The sequence below is a fragment of the Prionailurus viverrinus genome, chromosome A2, assembly GCF_022837055.1.
Source record: "Prionailurus viverrinus isolate Anna chromosome A2, UM_Priviv_1.0, whole genome shotgun sequence".
Taxonomy (NCBI): Eukaryota; Metazoa; Chordata; class Mammalia; order Carnivora; family Felidae; genus Prionailurus; species Prionailurus viverrinus.
This window is the reverse complement of record NC_062562.1, coordinates 41,897,119-41,920,210: the sequence shown is the minus strand read 5'-3', so window position 1 is coordinate 41,920,210 and position 23,092 is coordinate 41,897,119. Positions and strand designations below refer to the sequence as shown.

Below are 23,092 nucleotides of genomic sequence, written 5' to 3'. Positions count from 1 at the left end.
GGGAGATAGAGAGAGAGAGAGAGAGAGAGAGAGAGAGAGAGAGAGAATCCCAAGCAGGCTCCACACTGTCAGCACAAAGCCCAATGCAAGGCTTGAACTCACAAACCATGATCATCACCGGAACAAAAGTTACTGAGCCACCCAAGCACCCCTGTCTCCTACTATTTTAAAGACATATATCCAAATGTGTTAAGGAGCATCATGTAGAGAAATTAGCAAAGGATATTCCAGGGTAAGTCAGAAGACCCAGTGAATTTTATTACTAGCTCTATCATTAACACTGCTTATTAATGGTTCAGAAACACTGCTTTCTTAACCAGTTTAGGTCTCGGTATCCTTACTTACAACATGAGAATGCTAACAATTTTTTTACAGTTTCTTTTGGCCTTCAAAGTTTATGATTACTGGGGCACCTGGGTGGCTCAGTTGGTTAAGCGTCTGACTTCGGTTTAAGTCATGATCTCGTGGTTGTTGAGTTTTAGCCCCACATCAGGCTTTCTGCTGTAGGCATGGAGCCCACTTTAGATCCTCTGTCTCCCTTTCTCTCTCTCTGCCTCTCCCCTGCCGGTGTTCTGTGTCTCTCTGTTTCTCTCAAAAATAAACATTTAAAAAAAGTCTATGATTACAGGAAAAATTAGTCTCATAATGAAGCTGAAAGAAAGGGAAGGGCAACTAAAAAAAACATTCAAGAGGCTGGAGTCATGAACTCTAATACAAGGGAAGATTAAATGATTAGAAATCTTTAATGTTGAAAGATGAATATACAGGACAGACCAAAATGAATAAGAATCTTGAAGGATACAGGAGAAGTGAATATAATTATATGTTCTATAATCTTGGACTGCTGAATCTTGAAAGAGGAGAGATCCCTCGGAAATAAATTGAGAACAAATCATATATGATAGAACTTTCTTACTACGATAGGTTATAAATGTTAAAGAAATATCTAGCTTCCAGAAAGTTGATACCTATTTTTTGGCAAGTGTACTCATAGTTTAACAAAAAGTAGGGTTTATACCCTACTTTCAGAGTATTTGCAACTACCATTTGAGAACATTGTGAAGAACAAATACACCTCTCAAGAATCTTTCCCTTCTCAGGGCACCTGGGTGGCTCAGGCGGTTAAGGGTCCAACTTCGGCTCAGGTCATGGTCTCGCTGTCTGTGAGTTCAAGCCCTGTGCCAGGCTCTGGACTGACAGCCTGGAGTCTGGAGCCTATTTCAGATTCTGTGTCTCCCTCTCTCTGCCCCTCCCCAACTCATGCTCTCTGTCTCTGTCTCTGTCTCTCTCTCTCCTCTGTCTCTCTCTTCCTCCGACAAAAATAAATAAACATTAAAAAACATTTTTAAAAAAGCAAGAATTTTTCCTTCTTTATGGATGGCTGACCCTGAAGGACCTGGATCTGACCAATGGTATCAATTACACTCAGGAACTCAGGAGTTTTGAGCCTATCCCAGAACGTAGCACAGAGCAGGTGATCAATAAATATCTGCATGAATGAATGAGCTCTGCTACTTCCTAGCCTTATCACCTAGGGAAAATTATCAACTCATTTTTTTGCAATCAAATGTGGACATGATTTACTCCAATGCTATTTGAGAGGTGACAATTGTCGTAGCAGAATAGCCTCAGGGTGATAGAGAAGGACCTGAGGGACATGTATAGGGCACTGGCCCCACATGGCACCATCTGGGGTCTTCGAACCATGAATACTGAGGGAGCAGAACAACACTGGAGGCCAAGTTTCAACCACATTACCTGGTCAAATCACAAAGTGTGGACTAGAACCCTGTAACACAAAGGGGGAAGCTCTTGTTTTCCAAATCATACAACTTAAAAGTCCCACCTGCCAGAGGCCAGAGGCCCTCTTACGGACCTGCTCATCCCGTTTGTCACCTTGGTGTCTGATGGGCAGGGGCATTCTTTGTTTTCTTAATTCTGTTGAGAGTGGTATTAGTATCAAATGAAATCATGTTTGAAATGGTTTTGAAAGTAATAAGCAAAATGCCAAAGCTTTATGTTAAGAATAAACTGAATAGATAAACTTTTAGATCTCAATGAGCATCTAGCTCTGATTTTATATTACTTTCCAATGCAATTGTAGATTATCTCCCCAGGAAGTACAAAGGTCCATAACAAATCTGCAATTCTGAACACAATCAACTGAGGAGTATTCTGCTTTTGTGTAGGATCCAAAATGTGTATGATGATAATCTCAGACACCAGAAAAGCAAAGGTCCTCTGACTAAATCCTGATCAAATCAGTTGGCTGTGGACAAGTTAATACCAAGGTCTGGCTCATTCAGTAATGACAATAGGATACATTTACATGGGGTTTGCTGTATGCCAGGCACTCTTCTGTTTTATGCTGTTTTTTAATGTTTGTTTATTTTTGAGAGACAGAGTATGAGCAGGGGAGGGGAAGAGAGATAGGGAGACACAGAATCCGAAGCAGGCTACAGGCTCCAAGCTGTCAACACAGAGCCTGAGGCGGGGGTCAAACCCAGGAACCTTGGGATCATGACCTGAGGCGAAGTCAAATGCTTAACCGACTGAAACACCCAGGTGCCCCTTTTATTTTCTGAATTCAATTTATCCTTACAACTCTATGAGGTAGACAAAAACGTTCTGTCTTTAAGTTCCTCATTTTAAAGGTAGAACAACTGAAGCACAAAGAAGTTACATATTGTATAGGATTGCAAAACCATTTCCCCAGGATACAGCTTTTTAATTGTGATAGTCTTAAATACTGCCAAAGGCATTGTAATAGCATCAGAACACTTTTAAACCGGACTCTTGCTCTTTAGGCTGCAAGCATAGGCAGACATGTATTTTCAATCATGATTAAAGAATGGAATTCTAAGTCATTAAAAGTCAAACTCAAGTACATATATCTTGCAGGCACATTTAGGTATGAAAACCAGGTAATATAGCTAATACTTTCTTTTTAATTTTTTTATGTTTATTCATTTTTGAAAGACAGAGAGAGACAGAGCACAAGCAGGGGTAGGGCGGAGGGAGAGGGGGGCACAGAATCCGAAGCAGGCTCCAGGCTCTGAGCTGTCAGCAGACAGCCCAGCGCGGGGCTTGAACTCACTAACTGCGAGATCATGACCTGAGCTGAAGTCGGACACTCAATCGACTAAGCCACTCAGGAGCCCAGTAATACTGGTAATACTTCCTATCTGCAAGCAAGTACAAGGTCATCTTTATTCATTCATTCAAGTATTTATGACTTGACTATTCTGCATCCAGCACGATGGTCAAGGCACGCCCATGAATGGAGAGCCCTATGTCCTAGAAACAGGAATTGTCTAAACAAATCCAATCCCAGGATATTATTCCCAATTTCCTGCTTGAGCCACTCCACCTGCTGCTTTAGTCAGAGTATTTGCTCAAACAGCTTTCAAGCCCTGAGCAGTCTCTACAGTTCTTGCACCACTGGCTTACGAGCCTCAGAATCTCTGCTTCCCCCTCATCTTCCCCAAAGCATGCCTAGGGCTACACTCAGTAACTCTCCCACAGAACAAGACTAAGTTTCAGTCCTCTGTCCACCTTCCCAGTATTTTTCAGTACTGTCTGTATTTTAGTCTTGATAGCTACTTACGATCGCACACCACAGTGAACCCTAGGAGACAAATAATTTACAAGTGGTTTTAGTATTCCACCAATGAGAAACTCATTTTTTACTTATGAATTCATGTTAGAAAGACTTTGAAGGAGATGGCAATTGGTTAAGATGGATAACTGTGTAGGTTAGGGTTTCTTTTTTTTTTTTCTTTTTTTATTTATCATTAAGAGTAATAAATGTCTACTGTAGAGATCTGGTAAAATATAAATAGCTATGTATACACACACATACACACCTATGCATGTATTTATAAAAAATAAATATATATTTATTAAATATATGCATATATATTTTTTAAATATATGCATATATATTTAATAAAACAAAAATCATCTGTCAAAGTTAAAAATTACTAAGTGCACTTAAACCAGTCTTCACACAAATAGAAAACCTGCTTGAGTTTAAACATATTGAGATATGTTCAAACGTTAATGTAAAATCATATTTAGTCAGTGTAACTTATAAAACTAAATTTTGGTAACAACCTAAATGCTCAGTAGTAGAGAAATAATTAAGTTCCTAGAATATTACTATGTATTAGACAATTTTGTAGGTTGAAAAATTGTTTTTTCAAAGAATACTGAATGCTGAACTTCCATATAATATTAGATGAAATAAAATACCACAAAATTCTATATGGAGTATGAGCTCAATTTTGCCAACAATAATTGTATATATCTACAGCTTTGTGGGAAACAACACTGGAATAAAGGGGCAAAGAGAGATTAAAGATGATCTAATTTAATAGACACTTTTTAATGATCGTAAGTTACCTTTTGCATCAAAATAAACATGGTAAGAAATAAAACCCTTCCCCCCCCCCCCCCCCCCCCCCCCCGCATAGTTATTTGGCAAGGTATGTAAATGTAAATGGGCCAGTTTATGAAACTGAAAAGGAAGTAATGGCATTCTAATGCCAGAGGGGGCACTAGGGGAGAACAGGAGAAGAAACCAAGAAGCGCAAGAAAGCAAGGCATTCTCAGGTTTAGAGGCGAAAGATGAGGGCAGAGAATAGAAAAAATAGACATTAGGCTGAAAAACTGAATTGCAGGGACAGTGTGAACAGCTCTGAATGTCATGCTTAGACAATTAAACTTCATCTTAAAAGAGAAGAGCATTGTGGGATTTTAGTAGGAAATGACAAATTCAGATTTATGTATCAGGATGCTAACTCCAGTTTATGTGTTGGTATTCTCAGATAAAGCCAAGGTTTCAAGGGTGCTGGAAGTCTTGATTCAATAGGAACTAAAGAGAATGGGGATAAAAGAAAAGCCTGAATTGATTCAGTCTAAGATAATGAGTTCAGCCCCTACCTTAGAGAAAAATTTTAAGTGCTCCTTGGTTCCTTTCACAGAAGGTCCTTGAGTGGAGAAGGGAGCAAAATAGCTTAGAAAATTCCAGTCTAAGATGTAAAGTTAAATTATGGTAACACAAACACCAACTCTGGTACTCACTAGCTATACCCCTGAGTAGGTCACAACTACCATAAACTTCTGTATCATCCTTTTTTTTTTTTTTATAGGCAGAGAGAGTGCTCATCCCACAGAGAAGGGGCAGAGGGGAGGGGGAGGGGGAGGGGGAGAGAGAGAGAGAGAGAGAGAGAGAGAGAGCACATGAATCTTAAGCAGGCTCCATGCCCAGCGTGCTTAACCTACTGAGCCACTCAGGTGTGCCTACATCTTCCTTTCTTTAACTGGGGCTAACAAAATCTGCCTCACCACCCTCAGAGAGTGGCAATAAGTGTTTGTAAATGGTAAACCACATAACAGAGATAATGTCAATGAAATCAGTATGTCAAAGCAGTATGTGCATTCCTATGTTAACTGAAGCGTTATTCATAATAACCAAGCTATGGAAACAACCTATGTGTCTGCCAATGGACAAATGGATAAAGAAACATTGATCACACACACACACACACACACACACACACACACACAATGAAAAATAACTCAGCCATAAAAAAGAAGGAAGTCCTGCCATTTTCAACAACATGGATGAACTTGGAGGACATATCACTACTGAAATAAGTCAGACACTGGAGAACAAATACTATATATGATTTCATTTATCTGTGGACTCTATAAAAGTCAAACTTACAGAAGCAAAGAGTAGAGTGGTAGCTGCCAGGGACTTGGGTAGGGGTGCTGATAGGAAGATGCTGGTCAAAGGGTACAAATTTTCAGTTATAAGATGATTAAGTTCTGGGGAACTAATGTAGAGCAGGGTGATTACCTGGTTATTATCTGGTGATTACTGGGTTAATAACACTGTATTGTGCACTTGAAATTTTCTAAGAGAATAGATCCTAAGTATTCCCACCATACACACACACACACACACACACACACACACACACACGCACACACACACCCCAAAGGTAACTACGTGAGGTGGTGGATGTGTTAATTAGCTTGATTGTGAAAATCATTTGGCAATGCATATGTATATAAAATCATGTTGCACACTTTAAATATACACAATTTTTATGTGTCAATTATACCTCAAAGAGGTTGAAAAAAATAAAATGTTTCACTTAAAAATAGATGATGTCTAACATAATTATTTTATATACACTAACTTGCAAATGGAAAGTTTGTTGTGTAAAAAATACCTAAGTGCAAAACCTACCTTGTAAAACTGAAAATAAAGAGCTAATCAGCAGAGCATGAATAAATTACTCAATAATTTAAAAAAATCTAAAACTGCAAAAAAGAGATGTCAAAAGATGTCTAAAAATTGAGGCAGACTAGTTATTTATTGATGGACTCTAAATGTTAATGTTAATAAGTTAAATATACTTATTTATTATAATAAAATGATAATTCCTATTAATTTTAACGCAGAAAAGATTGTGCAATTCAATGACAACTGTCATAATATCTTTATGTAGACCAAATCAAAAAAGCTAAGTATGAAGACTCCAGGAAACTGTGTGCAAGCAGAATGATATACAAACACAATGGTGTTACTCAAAAGAACGAATTAATAATTTGTAACAAGCCCACGATTCCCCAGTGCTTCCTCACGATGAGCTCAGTACATGGGAGATACCAAAGTACTCCCCAGTTAGAGAGATGAATATGTGAATTCTAAGCATAACTTTCTGGTCAACCAGTAGGGGTTGCCATGTCTTTCATTCCTGCCAAAAACTGATGAGGAAATCTACCAGAAATATAAGGGATATCCACAAATTTTAGACATGAAGAGTTGAATATCATTAGTCATGCTGTGAAAAATATTTATTTAAACAAAATTTGCATTGGGCTCAGGAGGTTGAAAGTACAGTTGAGGATAACACTGACACATTTATGGTGAGAAACATTTGTGGTGATGGACAATAAGAAATAAAATCTAAAGATACACTGTCAGTTGAAAATGTCAATTAACATAATTTTTTTAGTTATTAAAAAACAACATGTAGAAAAATACTATATTTAATGCAGTCCTATTGCACAAAATTTCAAAGTTCACCTACAGGCTATGTCTGTTTCAGTTTTCCATAAGATTGTAATTGATCTGCAATTAGCTACGTATTTAAAACAAAAGAGGACTAGATGATGGTGGTGACAGTGGTGCGGTGGTGTGGAAAGAAATAAAGAAAAATCTGCCTTAATTATGGGAAATAATCATTTAAAAAATTAACAGTGGGAAAAGTTATGCAGATCGCCAATCTGCATTGATCTTCTCCCTCAGTAGAATTTCTGTTAGACAAAAACCCTTGGTAAATATAAACCAATATGCTAAATTCACTCTTCAAGTATCCAATACTTCCATAATACAAGTATCCAATACTTCGATAATGTGAAATGGAAATTGGTGATGACTCATCTAGTTAAGTGGTTCGTACCCTCATTAGAATCACAAACACATTGGAGAATCTGGAGAAAGCTAATGGCTCTTCCTCCAGAGGCATACACCCATTTTCATGCATACGATGTACTGAAGACAATTACAATGGTTTCAAAATTTAACTCTCATTTGGGTTATTCAAACTACCCAAGACCAAGTGCAACGTAAAAAGCAAATATTCAGCCTCCAAACAGAGAACTAAAATATGTTGTAATTGCTTAATCAAATTGTATTGCAAACTACCTATAAGAGTATAACACCTTATATTTTATAACACTCTACCAAAGATTTTTTTTCATGTAATCCTTGAAACAAGTTTGTGTTAATTTGTTAGATTTATTTAAAAATTAGGAAAAAATAAAATGCAGAGGGTTAAGTTACTTCTTCAGTGTCACACACAGCAAGTGACAAAGGTCAAGGGTAGAAGCCAGTATTGTGATTCCAATTCCAGTCCTTTCTCAACAATGTCATGACCCACTTTCTATGTCAGAAAAACAGTGGTGTATACTTTGTGAAGTTGTGGTTTAAAATGACACAAAACAAACTCAGTCCTTTCCTATGAAAGAAAATCTTTTTTTTTTTTTTTCCTCAAATTATCAGTTGGTTGTTTGCTATGAACCAATGAACAAGCTGGGAACCAGTGCTTCCCTGCTTGGGATTTTGTCAGTTTTAAGCTTTTGCTTTCATCTATTTCTGTTTAACGTGACACAAAAGCGTGAGAGAACCACCACTTCCTTAGTCTCTTCACATAATCCGGGCATCATACAGGAGCTTAAAAGATATTTTATTCCGTTCATTTTATACTGAATGCTTCAAATTTATTATACAAGAGATCCTTTGATTCTTCAGAAGCAAGCCCTTTTTTGAAGTTCTGGTAACAAAGTGTTTAAGAGGGTTCTTCCAAGAGGGTCCAGTTGGTCACTCAGCACACATTTTAAGTACTCACTTTGTACAGTTCCTTATTGGGTCTTTATAATGCAGCAGAAACTCACAGTGGGGGAGAAGGGAGAGGGAGTTTCCACCCAAAGCAAAGCAAAACAAAACAAAGGCAGCAAAAGCTAAGAGGTGTTCAACTCTTTTGCTGGAGGAACCACAATGATATGAAGGGAGGAAATTTTTATCTAATGGAGTCTCGAATTGGGGGAGGAAAGGGGCACAGGCAGGTACTTGATTTGCAAGTCCAAGACCAGAAAAGTGTAAAGATTAAAGCCTAAATTGCACACAATCAACATTATTTTCTGTTTTCTCAAAACCACACAGAAGACAACAAAATATATTCTCAACCCAGTTACAACAATCCCACTGAAATCCCAACAGACGTTTTATATTCACAAAAAGTGGACAAACTCTAGTAACTGAGAGCTGAACTAATTATCTGGAAAATTCAAGCAAAAAAAAACAAAAAACAAAAAAAACCTCTTTCTTTATTCCTTCCATATCAACAAATACTTCAAGAAATACGAGGCTCTAAAGATCTACATATTCGAGAAAATGGACTGTTCTCAACAGCCTGCTCTCCTTTGGACATTCACATTCTTTGGTTTTGAGAAATGTAATATTTTCAGGTTACTTCTTACGTTAATCATTCACTTAGTATACGGATTAGATGCAACTGAATTGTTTCTGTATTCTAAGGAATATTTGGGCAACTTATCGATGGAAGCATGGGGAAACTGGCCTGTTAGAGAATGCTTTGTGAAAGGCATTTTCTTCTGTCATTTTTTTTACACATCAGTGCTCATGATTAATAAAGTTTCTGAAGGACATAACAATTAGAAAATAACATTAGGAAAAACTTTTAATAAATTATACCAGGCATGAAACATGTTGGTAGAAATTATAATTAACAAAAAGTGAAATGTTACACCACCTTAAAAATAGAAAGCAGAATTTCCTTAGAAACAACACACAGGGCTAATGCAAAAATCAATGTTCACTGTGCTGGCTGCTTCCAAAATTACACAATTAATCCTGTGTAAACTAACCTATCAGCCATGTGCACTGCAGGATTCCTGATAACTATTAGGCTGCACAATCTATTTAAGAAAGAGAACTTTAATGAGATCCCATGAGAATCTAAAAATTTAAATCACTTTTTTTTCTCCCTGAAAGAACATTTTTACTCTATTTAATGGACATTACTTTCCATATCTGATACACATATGGTCAGATCCACCATTAAAACAATCATCAGGAACCAGAAAGATAGCCCCTCTTGAGTTTAAAATATGCTACTGAGCTGATTTCAAAGTAATAGAGGATTTAGAGCTCTACATGACAAAAATGCTACCTTATCTTCCTCTTGGCTTTGATAGCAATCTATTGCTATCCTATGTCACTGGGCCTCACAAGGCCTAATCAGCCACTCTAAAATTGTATTACCATATAATATACTCTGTGAAGATATGGAGTCCCATGTGCATTCAGTTTATGTAAATTATAATCTGCCTAATTCCACTACAAAAATAAATAAAGTAACCACTTAGGCACGATCAGTGACCCACGTACATATATGTATACAACTGAGTATATGTAAAAATGTCTTATTCATGGGTAGGTATCCCACTGAATGTTTAACACCTAAATAGACAATTTTGCCTAGTTTAAACAGAAACACAGTTTGTATTTTTCTTTCTGGTGATTGGGGTAAGCCTTTAAAGGACTTATTTCACTCTTAGACTGCATGTAACTCCATCTAAAAGTATGCCACCTAGACAGAGAGACTCAATGATTCTTCAAACACTCCCTTGTGCTTTCATTACATACTTAATTGAATCTAAATTCCCTTGAAGAAAACATATCATTATTAAAACTACCCATTCCAATACCATCATTAAAGTTGGTCTCAACTCTTCTTCTGAGTTCTGATTCTTTAACCTTGACAAGCAGTGATAGGGTAAGTCCATTCAGGCATCATTTGCCTGGATCCCAAAGCTGTGTGCCAAAATAAATGTATGCGTGGATGGATCAATCTATCAATTCACTGATAGACAGATACATCAGGGCATTAGCTATAAGAACTCTAAGAGTGGAAACGAGAAATCCTGCCCATCATCTTCCCTGAGCCAGTGTGGACGGCTAAAAGAAACCCAGCCTGTGCCCACAACCTCCCTTGATGAGCAGTGGCTGGTTTCTTGTGCTTTGGTTCACTGCTGGAAGCAAACAGCAGAATGCAGATACTGTAATGAAATCACTAATGGGAGGCCCGAAGTAATGAGTGCAGGTATCTCCAGGAATAGACAGATGGGAAAAAGTGAAGTAAGACAAGACAGGGACAATCCCAGAGGAGAAAACAATGTAGATGGTGCAAAGGAGAACAATTTGCCTACCAGGCTGGAAGGTCCCTAAGCACTAAAAAAAAGCCGACATTTCTGCTGTGACTCGTCAGCACTAAAACTGCAGTCAGTGTCCACACATGCTACTGTCTCCAGAATTCACTCTATTTCTGACTGCATTTGATTTCTATTCCATGCCTTTTGTTTCCTCTCTCCACACATCTATCACCTACTGTATATCAAAGTGGTACAAACCTTTTAGACCTTATTTCCACATCATAGTGATTAAGAATGGGAGAGAAAAGATGGGGTTTTTTGTTTGTTTTTCTCATTTACCTCAGAAGCACAACAGGCTCCCATTCAGTCCTAGGCACTAGCTCTGGCATTTATGCAGCATGGCTCGAATGCTACACACATACACAGGGCTATTCTAGACCCCAACTTCAGGTCTAATAATAGATCATTTCCTCTCTTCCTATGTTTCTTCTCATATAACTTTTCTATAAAAAGTTAGTTGGGGCGCCTGGGTGGCTTGGTCGGTTAAGCATGAGACTTCAGCTCAGGTGATGATCTTGCAGTCCGCGGGTTCGAGCCCCGCATTGGGCTCTGCACTGACAGCTCAGAGCCTGGAGCCTGCTTCAGATTCTGTGTCCTCCTCTCTCTCTGCCCCTCCCCAACTCTGTCTCTTTCTCTCTCTCTCAAAAATGAATAAGCATTACAAAAATTTTTTTTAAAGTTAGGTAGAAAAATATTTTTTAAAATGATTCACCAGACAACTTCCTGCTTAGTTTTAATAGATAGGCATTATTAGGTGGTAGTTATTAAAGAAAAAATAAGATTGATACGGTGGGAAGAGGTGGACAACATTTACACATTTTCAACTCTGGAAATAACTGCTACTTTACTGTATGACATAAACATTGATTTTACCCGTGAAAACTCCTGGTGACATTATTTACCTGAAATAATGTGCATGAATTAAACTGATATGCATTTCAGTTTTCACCAAAAATTTTCTCTATTTTCAACAAGAAAATATTTTGACAAGGACTAAGATACACTTCTTGTGATGTTTTCAAAACTCCTATGTGAAGCCTATCAGAAACCATCTACTTGGATTGTCTACTAAACATTGGGGACAGGAGGAAGCACCTTGAAAAACTACAAGCACTATAAGGTACATTTTTTTTTCTCTAAGAAGTCATAGAAATATTTCCATTTTGGGGCACCTGGGTGGCTAAGTCAGATGAGCAGTTGGTTTTTGAATTCGGCTCAAGTCATGATCTCAAGAGTTGAGGAAATCGAGCCTTGCATCCAGCTCCGTGATGAAAATGCTGAGCCTGCTTGGGATCCTCTCTCTCTTTCTCTCTCTCAGTCTTTCTCTTTCTCTCTCAAAATAAATAAATGGGTATTAAAAAAAATAAGAAATCGCAATCACTCTCTTGATTTTAGATATCTAGAGAAGCACACTCACTGTTTAGTTCCTAGAAAATGGTGGTGGTGTTTATTATGTTTGCCTGATTGTGGGACTGTCAGTGTGTGCATGTCTTTAAGATACTGAATTGTTTCATGTTTGACCCAGCTTTCACTTTGGTTTTATGAACAGTCTTATAAAGAAAAAAAAAAAAAGATAGGCTTTAAGAATTAGGATCCATCCTACTGGATAAATCTCTATATTCATTTTCAGACTTCAGAGATATTAAATTTGGCATAACTCTAAGGATCAAATAAAAGACAGTCTGATATCCTGTACAACTTCCATCCTGACCCATATTCCTCTACTTATTGTCTTCCTATTGAGTTGGACTGGAGGCTCTCTAAGGTAAGTGTCACTCCAATTCCTTACCATTTTTCCTGAACTGAACAGACTTGGTATCCTAAGTGCTCGATACTGCTTGTTGAATGAATAAAAGGTTTACAAACTTAATATTCTAGTCAGTTAGTACCTGATATAGTCCTTTTGAGTTCTTTAAATCAATTTTTTTACATTTTTATCCCACTAAATTCTGCTGTGTAATGTAGCCAATATGGTTTTTGATAATTCAGTGAATCTATTAATATTAACAAAAGCAACAAGCATGTATTTAGCAAAAGCTCCAGGCCAGTCACTGCTGTGACAGTTTAAAACATAGGTCATTTAGTAATTGCAACAATCTTCTGAAATATGCACTATTTTTCATCGATGATACAATGCAGTTACAGTACAAAAATACCACATTCTGAATAGATTACTACTTTTAAAAAGTGGTATAGTGTCCACACAAAAGTTATTTAACCCCATGGGTCAATACATAGACAAGGTTTACCTTCTAATATTAATTTTCTAATGGGGATTTGTATTCCCATAACACTTCACTTAAGTATCACTATTTTACATCATATAGTGATAGTGATGAACCAAAAGGTTTTCACCAAAAGCTTACTTAATTTCATGGATATTTCAACCAGAAAAGAGTTTGAAGGGTGGTATGGTTGGTAGAATAATGACTTCCCAAGATATCTACATACTAATCCCTAGAAACTGTGAGAATGTTGCCTTACATGGTAAATGAGACTTTGCAAATGTGATTATATTAAGGACCTTGAGATAGAGAGATTATTCTGTATTATGTGAATGGGTCCAATAGAATCACAGGTTCTTTGCAGGAAGAAGGCAGGAGGGTGAGTCAGAAAAGGTGACATAAGGGCAGAGCAGAGAAAGGGAAGTTGGAAGACGTTATGCTATTGGCTTTGAAGATGACAAGGAATATAAGTAGATTCTAGAAGCTAGAAAAAACAAAAAAACAGATTCTCACCTAGAGGCTCCAAGGGTACATAGTTCTGAAGACACCTTGATTTTAGGCCTTCTAACCCCTAGAACCACAAGAGAACATATTTATGTTGTTTTAAGCCACCAACTTGGTGCTGTTGACAGTAACAACAGGAAATGAAACAGGTCAAGTAACACAGTCATGTGTAGATAAGAACTTATATTTTGATTTGGGGAGTCAATGTCTGGTACTTATTTAGGTTCACACAAAATATATGCTGCCTTCTAACTATTTTGCCAGGAGATGAAATAATATTATATCCATAAGCTTAAATTCAAATGATGCTGCTCCTTACAGAAACCTAAATTTTTATATAAATTTGTCAAATATGTAGTCATATCATTATTGAGCAGATAAAATGTTTTCATAAATTAACTCAATGAATATTAAGATACAATAGACTAACATCTTATATAAGTTCGGTATCTGTAGTCTCATTAACTTAATATTAAACACATAATTTAATCTCACTCTTGGGGTACCTGGGTGACTCAGTTGGTTAAGCATTTGACTTAGGCTCAGGTTATGGTCTCACAGTCTGTGGGTTCAAGCCCTGCATCAGGCTCTGGGCTGACAGCTAGAAGCCTGGGGCCTGCTTCGGATTCTGTGTCTCCCTCTCTCTCTGCCCCTTCCCTGTTTGTGCGCTCTTTGTCTTTCAAAAATAAACAAGCATTAAAAATTTTTTTTAAATGAATTAGCTCTTCAATGGTGTGCTCGTCTATATTCCAATGGTAAGAATGCTCAAGAACTGACATAAACATTAGGAACATTACCTGATGCACTAAGTACTACTCATTATAAATAAGTCTTTGTATGGATGTTAAATACTGGAGTGTGACTATGTGGTTTACCTCTATTTTTGTGATGAGGAGATTGAGTTGACTTTTGGTCTAGTCTTTCCCAACCACCATGAAATTAAAAATGGAAAGGCATGAGATTTCTCTCAGATCTAAGCAAGTTAATCTTTTGAATGAGTTTAGTTAGGGTCTTTTAGCTCCTATAAATACTCTAATAGATCTACATTGTGATTAAGAGCTGAAACAAAGTTTCAGTGATAATGGTTCCACTTGAGGATCAAAAAACACAAATTCTATGTTTGTAATTTTGCAATGTAGCTTCAGTGTTTTTATTTTATGAAGAAGTTTAGATCCAGAAAATATAATTTAAAAATTCTAAGGGCGCCTGGGTAGCTCAGTCAGTTGAGTGTCCAGCTTTGGTTCAGGTCACGATCTCATGGATTATGGGTTCGAGCCCTCTGTTGGGCTCTGTGCTGACAACTCAGAGCCTGGAGCCTGCTTTGGATTCTGTCTCTTTCTCTGCCCTTCCCCCACTCACGTTTGGTTTCTCTCCCTCTCAAAAATAAACAAACATTAAAAATGAGTAAATAAATATTCCTATATAATTGCCATCTAGAATTTTTAAATATTAACATCGTCAGGGCTCCTGGGTGGCTCAGTCGGTTAAGTGTCCAACTTCGGCTCAGGTCATGATCTCGTGGTTTGTGGGTTCTAGTCCCACGTCAGGCTCTGTGCTGACAGCTCAGAGCCTAGAGCCTGCCCTTCCCCTGCTCATGCTCTCTGCCCTTCCCCTCTGCCCTTCCCCTGCTCTCTCTGCCCTTCCCCTGCTCATGCTCTGTCTCTGTCAAAAATAAATAAACGTTAAAAATTTTTTTTAAAGTTAACATCATCATACTTGCCTCAGAACTCACATTTTATTTTTATTTTTATTGATGTATTTTTTAAGTAGGCACTATATCCAATATGGGGCTCATCCTCACAACCCTGAGATTAAGAGTTACCTGCTACCTGGACAAACAAAAACTAAAGGAGTTCATGACCACTAAACCAGTCCTGCAAGAAATTTTAAGGGAGACACTCTGAGGGGAAAAAAGATGAAAAACAACAACAAAGACTAAGAGCAATAAAGACTAGAAAGGACCAGAGAATGCCACTAGGAACTCCAACTCTACAGGCAACAAAATGGCAATAAATTCATATCTCCAGTATTCACTCTAAATGTCAGTGGACTAAACACTCCAATCAAAAGACATAGGATAAGAGAATGGATAAGAAAACAAGATCCATCTATATGCTGTTTACAAGAGACCCACTTTAGACCTAAAGACACCTTCAGGTTGAAATTAAGAGGATGGACAACCATCTATCATGTTAATGGTCACCAAAAGAAAGCCAGAGTAGTCATACTTATATCAGACAATCTAGATTTTAAAATAAAGACTGTAACAAGAAATGAAGAAGGGTATTATATCATAATTAGGGGTCTATCCACCAAGAAGATCTAACAATTGTAGACATTTATGCTTCAAACGTGGACGCACCCAAAAATATACATCAATTAATCACAAACATACAAAAACTCATTGATAATAATACCATAACAGTAGGGGACTTCAACACCCCACTTACAGCAATGGACAGACCATCTGAACAGAAAATCAATAAGGAAACAATGGCTTTGAATGACACACTGGACTGGATGGACTTAACAGATACATTCAGAACATTTCATCCTAAAGTATCAGAATACACATTCTTCTTGAGTGCACATGGAACATTCTCCAGAACATATCACATACAGGGATACAAATCGGCCCTTAACAAGTACAAAAAGATCGAGATCATATTGTGCATATTTTCAGACCACAATGCTATGAAACTCGAAATCAACCACAAGAAAAAAATTGGAAAGACAACAAATACTTGGAAACTAAAGAACATCCTACTAAAGAGTGAATTGGCTAACCAAGAAGTTAAAGAAGAAATTAAAAAGTACATGGAAGCCAATAAAAATAACAACACCACAGCCCAAATCCTCTGGGACTCAGCAAAGGTGGTCATAGATGGAAGTGTATGGCAATCCAGGCCTTCCTAAAGAAGAAAGAAAGGTCTCACATATACAAACTAACCTTACACCTTAAAGAGATGGAAAAAGAACAGCAAATAAAATCTCAAACCAGCAGAAGATGGGACATAATAAATATCAGAGCAGAAATCAATGCTATCAAAACCAAAAACAAAACAAAACAACAAAAACAGTAGAACAGTTCAATGAAACCAGCAGAAGTAACAAAATTGATAAACACTTAGCCATTTTGATCAAAAAGAAAATGGAAAGGACCCAATAAAGAAAATCAAGAATGAAAGAAGAGAGATCACAACTAACACTGAAGAAATACAAACAATAATAACAGAATATTCACCAGTAAATTGGGCAATGTGGAAGAAATGGAAAAATTCCTAGATACATATAAACTATTAAAACTGAAACAAGAAGAAAGAAAAAATTTGAACAGACCTATAACCACTAAAGAAATCAAATTAGTAATCAAAAATCCCCCCAAAAAACAAGAGTCCAGGGCCAGATGGCTTTCCAGGGGAATTCCACCAAACATTTAAAGAAGATTAACACCTATTCTTTTGAAGCTGTTCCAAAAAATAGAAATGGAAGGAAAACTTCCAAACTCATTCTATGAAGCCAGCATTACTTTGATTCCAAAACCAGACAAAGATCCCACTAAAAAGGAGAACTATAGACCAATTTCCCTGATGAACATGGATGCAAAAACCCTCAACAAGATACTAGTCAACCGAATCCAACGATACATCAAAAGAATTATTCACCATGACCAAGTGGGATTCATACCTGGGATGCAGGTCTGGTTCACTATCTGCAAAACAATCTATGTGATACATCACATCAATAAAAGAAAAGACAATAACGACATGATCCTCTCAATAGATGAAGAGAAATCATTTGACACAATACAGCATCCTTTCTTGATAAAAACCCTCAAGAAAGTAGAAATAGAAGGATCATGACTTGAGATCATAAGAACTATGTATGAACGACCCACTACTAATATCATCCTCAATGGGGAAAAACTGAGCGCTTTCCCCTTAAGGTGAGGAACACAACAGGGGTGTCCACTGTTGCCACTATTATTCAACATAGAATGGAAATCCTAACCTCAGCAAACAGACAACACAAAGTAGTAAAAGGCATCCAAATCGGCAAGGAGGAAGTCAAACTAACAGGCACATGAAAAACTACTCAACATCACTCATCATCAGGGAAATGCAAATCAAAATCACAATGAGATACCATGCCACACCTGTCAGAATGGCTAACATTAACAACTCAGGCAACAACAGGTGTTGGCGAGGATGCGGAGAGAGAAGATCTCTTTTGCATTGCTGGGTGGGAATGCAAGCTGGTGCAGTCATTCTGGTAAACAGTATGGAGGTTCCTCAGAAAATAAAAAATAGAACTACCCTATGACCCAGCAATTGCACTACTAGGTATTTATCCAAGGAATACAGGTGTGCTTATTCAAATGGGGCACATGCACCCCAGTGTTTATTGCAGCACTATCGACAATAGCCAAAGTACGGAAAGAGCCCAAATGTCCATCAATGGATGAATGGATAAAGAAGATGTGGTATATATACATACAATGGAGTATTACTCAGCAATCAAAAAGGATGAAATCTTGCCATTTGCAACTATGTGGATGGAACTAGAGGGTATTATGCTAAGCGAAATTAGAGAAAGACAAACATCATGACTTCACTCATATGTGGAATTTAAGATACAATACAGATGAACGTAAGGGAAGGGAAGCAAAAATAATATAAAAACAAGGAGGGGGACAAAACATAAGAGACTCTTAAATATAGAGAACAAACTGAGGGTTGCTGGAGGGGTTGTGGGTGGGAAGATGGGCTAAATGGGGAAAGGGGCATTAAGTAAGATACTTTTAGGAATGAGCAATGGGTGTTATACATAGGGGATGGATCACTGGAATCTACTCCTGAAATCATTATTGCACTATATGCTAATTAACTTGGATGTAAATTAAAAAATAAAGAAAAGAAAAATAAATAACCTAGTATCAGAAATAAATAAACAATGGAACACCAAAAAAAAAAAAGAGAGAGAAAAGAAAAAGAAAGAAAATTAAAAAAAAAAAAGGTAACATATTGTAGGACTCCATTTACATACAAAGTGCATAATAGGAATATCAATAAAGACAGAAAGTGGATTAGTAGTTGCTTAGTGCTGGAAGAATTGGGGGCTAGGAGGTGAAATCTAAATGGCAGGGGGGTATTTTTCTGGTGATAAAACTATACCAAAATGGATTATGGTAACAGTTGTGCATATCTGTGAATATACTAAAAATTATGGAACTGCACATTTTAAATGGATGAATCCTATGGTATGTGAATAAAATCTCAATAAACCTGTTTAAAACAAAACAAAAAAAGCAGCACATGCTTTACCGAGTCAGCCAAGCATCCCCAGAAATCACTCTTTAAATAAATAAAATACAAGAAATTAAGTTGAAAGCCCCTAAATTTCCCTTCTAAATTTCATTTCCCTTTACTCCTAAAAAGAGCCAACATATTTAATTTAATGTGTTAGCAACACATTTTTATCTTCTACAAAGAAAATATAGTGTTGCATGAGTGTTTTTAATTCACATAATTGGTATTGTTAACAAGAAAACAGGCCCCAAATGGAGTTGCTTATGCTAAGCCTAACCACACCAAACCAAGACTTAACTTACAGTTTCAGCCTGTCCTAGAAATGGAATCCTACACTCATCAATCAAGAATCGCCTGATCAGCAATAGCAAGGTAATCTACCCGATAGATCTCTGCTACCTCCTAAAGGAAAGTGACCTCGTTTGAAGCAATTCACTTTTTGCTACTGTTCCTTGTATGTGCTCCCTTCTGCCCCTAAAAGTCTTTCACTTTGTACACCTTCTCAGAGCTCCTTTCTATATGCTAGACAGGATACTGCCTGATTCATGAATCACTGAATAAGGCCCATTAGATTTAAAAAATGTACTCATTTAAATTTTGCTTTTTAATAGTATCATACACAAGGTATCATTCTGACACTTGTTTTTTTCCACATAAATTGTTTTTAAAATAGGGGCGCCTGGGTGGCTCAGTCGGTTAAGCGTCAGACTTTAGCTCAGGTCATGATCTCACAGTCTGTGAGTTTGAGCCCCGCGTCGGGCTCTGTGCTGACAGCTCGGAGCCTGGAGCCTGCTTCAGATTCTGTCTCCCTCTCTCTCTGCCCCTCCCCTTCTCATGCTCTGTCTCTCTCTGTCTCAAAAAGAAATAAAAACATTAAAAAAAATTTTAATTGTTTTCAAAATCTACATTTATATTTGAATGTAATATATTCACTCATTTGAACTGTTCTATAGAAGTCAACACGCATATACTAAATATTTTATATATTTCAATCTATTCATCCCCTTTTGATAGACATTTAGGTTTTTTACACTTTATGTACTTATAAATGACTGCAATGAGGGGGCACTTGGCTGGCTCAGTCAATACAGCATGCAACTCTTGATTTTGGGGTTGTAAGTTCAAGCCTTACTTTGGGCATAGAGCATACTAAAAAACAAAACAAAACAACACAAAATTAAACAAAACAAATGGTTCACAGTACATGTTTGTATTGTAGGGCATAAAAGCAGGCTGCCTCAAAATGGGCCCCTTTCATATGAAGATGATTTTGTGTTAAAAGCAATCAAAACCCAGAAGATTCAAGAAAAGCTCTTTACCACCCTCTTCAACTACCTGAAAAGAATTTAGATAGAGGACCTGCTCCAAGAAGAAAACTATCACCAGAAATAAAACTATGTTATATTATGAATTGGTATAATAGACAGGGGGAACTTAGCAAGGCCTGTTTGATCAAAGCCCTCTATGCCCCATTGTTTCTGAGTGGCCCACATACATTTCTTTCCCATACCTTTAACTCTTTTTCATCTTCCTAAGGGTTACATTCATTTCCTGTGAAGTCCCAGACGCCTACCTACTTCTCCTTATTTCAAAAAGACATATATACCTCACTTTGACTGTCTTTGGAATTTCCTTGTCTGTGTGGATTTCTCATGTGTATGAAATTAAATATGATTTCCTCCCATTAGTCTGTCTCATGTCAATTTGATTCTTAGTCCAGCAAGAAGGATCTTGAATAGCAGAAGAAATTCTTCCTTCCTGACTGTATAGTCCCCCTTGAGCACATGCATGAGCACTTCTCTTGGGTAATCATGCAGCTGCAGAATGGCTGGAGCATCCCATGGGATAAACATTTTCACCCTCACTAGCTACTGTGAATTCCTCCTCCCACAGGGGGTTCTGTCACTTTTCACTCACACAAGCAGAACATGAATGCTCCCATTTCCTGATATCTTCACAACATCTAGTTCTAGATATTTTCCCTGTTGCAGTCCAATAAATGTTAAACACACCCTCATTGGTTTTTTTTTTTTAATCAGCTTTACTAAGGCATAATTTACATGGAGTAAAATTAACAAGTTTTAAATGTATAATTCAGCAAATAGTGACAAAACTATACATTTGTTTAAACATGACTGTAATCAATATACAAAATATTCTCATCACCTCAACTCCTAAACCTCACCCACTATCCCTGAAATCACTGATCTTATTTCTGTCCCTCCTGTTTTACCTTTTCCAGAATATTCTATAAATGAAATCATACAAAATTTATCCTTTTAGGTCTGCCTTCTTTCACTCAGCATGATGCTTTGAGAGTCATTCATGTTATTGCATATGGTCTATTCTTTGTGATTGCTGAATAATATTCCATGGCTACAGATGAGTTATAATTTGTTTTCACTGTGATTTTAATTCACACTGTCCTGATTAAAGTCGAATGTCTTTACATGTGTTTTTGGCCATTTGAGTTTCTGTTTTCTAAAATGTGTTCTCTCTCTTTGCCCATTTTTCCATTGTGTTATCTTTTTATTTTCTCACCAATTTAAAAATTATTATTTGTTCTTTATGTCATTATCCGTATAACAGATTATAACCATATATACATATACATATATACATATACATATATATATATATATATATGAAAATAAACATCTAAAGCCTAAACTTTAATTGTCCTAGGAGAGAACAGTTAGAAACTTTTCACATCACTAATGTATACAGCAAAATAAATAGGGTAGGCATTTGGGTTAAAATCAACATAATATACTTGCTATTCAGTAACCCTTTTCATTATAAAATGCTTCTTTCCTTGGGAAGGGGGAGGTGGGTACCGTGTTCTCTACTCACATGGAAAAACTTAAACAGGGTAAATTAAAATATAGCAAGGGGGGAAAAAGATAACCAAATTCTATTTGATACAATTATCTTTCCATTTTAATCAAACCACATCATGCTTATGATCAATAATTGAATGGAAAATGTCTTTCATCTTCCATACCCAACACAAAACTGCTGTAAGAATTAATGAGCAGGTTCCCCCAGTGGAGCAAAGGCACATTCTTTCAGCTGCGCATGCCCTCTTTCAGACCAGAAGCTCACTAAATGTCACTCACCCCAGCCCTGAGCCCTCCTGAGGCTCATCCGAATCCCTCCACTACCAGGCAGCATGGAAACACGTATCTTAAACCTCTTCTTCTCACAACCCCATATTCTTTGGTTGTTTCCTATGTAGGTTTCCTGCCTGCAGGGGCTGTGTGCTATTTCTCACAACAATCCCCAAACCACCCATATCATCTTATTAAAAGTACAATAAACAGTCTCACAAATCCCCTTTATCACACCCTAGTTCAAGTCCAAGTTGTTCTCATTCCCCAAGTGGAATACCAACTGGTCCTGCTCTCTGTTGCAATCCACTCCTCATGCGACAGCTAAAGTGATTTTTTTACAAACATAAATCAGATCAACTTGCTTGAACTGCTTGGATTCCTTTGAAGTTCCTATAGTGTGCTTTAAATTCATATTCTTATCCATGACCTGTAAAGCCTCACAGGATCTGCCCTAACCTTACCTTTGCCAATCTCTCCCAAGCTCCCTGCACTCCAGCTTCTAGCCTTCTGTCAGCTCTAGACCATGCCAAATTCCTGCCTTCCACAGCGCCTTTCCGCTCCCTGCCCCTCTGCCTGGAACCCTGCTCTCCTGGCTTTTTTCCTGTTTGCCTTCTTCCCCTTCTGGCTCGGATTGAAAGTCACCTTCTCAGAAAAGCCTTTCTAAAAGTAAGTTCCTCCTTTCATTTTTCTCTATCATAATCCTTTGTTTCTTTCCTCTAATGATTTTATTTGTTTACTTATTTATTGGCTGACATTCTCAGTAATGGTAGACTCTGGAAGGCAGGGAATTTATCTTCATTTTAATGCTTAGCACGGTGCCTGGGATTTATAAACAGCTCAATAAATATTTGATGAATGAATGAATGACTCCTTGGAGTCAGAACTACACACACACACACTTCACTTCGAGTCACTGGTTCTTTCCCTCTCTTATATCTGGGAGCATAGCTTCAGACCCATATGTAGGTAAATTTTTTCTGATGCTGTTCTTTTCTAGCATGAATCTGGTCAACAAAATTATTCAGGAGTTGCACAGAAGGTAATTCCTTCCCCAATGCACACAGGGCTGGGGCGGGGGGCGGGGAAGCTACTGAAAATTCCCTTCCTCTGCAGACTTTTTAAACTG

General features: G+C 37.3%; 1 protein-coding gene across 11 annotated transcripts in view; it reads right to left on the bottom strand.

Moving 5' to 3' along the window:
• CHL1 (cell adhesion molecule L1 like) overlaps positions 1–23,092 on the bottom strand; it is a 203,325-nt gene that overhangs the window by 159,942 nt on the left and 20,291 nt on the right. For 3 of the 11 annotated variants that reach the window (XM_047850468.1, XM_047850469.1, XM_047850471.1), the window contains exon 2: positions 13,554–13,611. The exons of 7 other annotated variants lie outside the window; for them this stretch is intronic. The gene's annotated coding sequence lies outside the window, so the exon portion shown is untranslated. Of the gene's footprint in view, positions 1–13,553; positions 13,612–23,092 lie in introns of those variants that run through there. One more of the 11 variants, XM_047850474.1, reaches the window with a different exon arrangement.